Raw genomic sequence first — 1,238 nt, 5'->3', positions numbered from 1 at the left:
GGAGATAGGCTAGTAGTGAAAGGGAGAGAACTAGTCATGAGAAAGGCAGTGAAAAGTCTAGTTAGAGAGTTAGGGGATAGTCTTTTAGTAAATGGGGCAGTGAAAGAAAGGATCTGTATTAGTGAAAGGCTTAGTGAAGGGGATGGATGTATAACAGTGAAAAGGTTGATGTGGCACTTACTTCACAGCTTATTCATTGTTTTTATTTATTCATTTTTTTTTCAGTAGTCATGTTTCTTCAGTTAGTGGGGATTTCTTCTATGATAATTTTCCCGCAGATGTGTAAGGACAAAGTTTATAGTCACTAAGAATATAAGAAGTTCGTAACAAGATGGCCGCCCTCCATTTCATACACTCTACGAGGCCACACACATTAGAATATTCACTGGTATTCGAAAGAAAATGGTTAGTTTTTGGCCACCCATAAAAGTAATGGTTTTGTGTTTTTGGCCAGTTATGTGGGAAATTTGTTTGGAAGGCCTGCTGTAAAAAAAAAAAAAATGATAGGTGTTTTTATCCTGTTGTAAAGAAAATAGTATGTTGTTTTTAGCCTGCTGTAAGGAAAATAGTGTGTTGTTTTTGGCCTGATGTAAAGAAAATAGTATGTTATTTTTGGCCTACCTTAAAGAAACTGGCTTTGTCTGGGATGGTGCAGGGGAATAGGTTAATGCTTGGGGCCCTGTGCATTAGGCTGTTCCCTGGCACCACTAGCAGAGTCTGACAGAAAAGGCCTGAAGTAGTGATTGCTGTGAGGAGAAAGGCTTTGGCAGGGATTTTTGTTGTTGAACTACCTTGGTCTACGCAGGCAAGCAACCGCACCTGGAGGACCGTTCCGCGCAGTGCTTCCCTTCAATGGACAGCACCTCATCACTGTGAGGCATGGAGAAAAATATAAAGGTTTGGTTTCTGGATGGACACCACATTTGCATCTCTCCATCCAGTTAATGGGGGCACGACATCACCCCGTTATTTTGCTTTATGTTTACAACCCAGCGTTTTGATTTCCTGGGCTTGGTGAGTGAATATTCTAATGCGTAGTGCCTCATATCTGACATAGCCAAACATGAATACTCAACATACTATCCTACGAACATTCACACTAACCTGACCTAACTAACATTCATATTAACCAGACCTAACTAACATTCATATTAACCAGACCTAACTAACATTCACACTAACCAGACCTAACTAACATTCACACTAACCAGACCTAACTAACATTCACACTAACCAGA

Source organism: Coenobita brevimanus, chromosome 104 (assembly GCF_032717465.1).
Source record: "Coenobita brevimanus isolate Jiangsu-jjx chromosome 104, ASM3271746v2, whole genome shotgun sequence".
NCBI classification, from domain to species: Eukaryota; Metazoa; Arthropoda; class Malacostraca; order Decapoda; family Coenobitidae; genus Coenobita; species Coenobita brevimanus.
Note: the sequence above shows the minus strand (reverse complement) of the source record.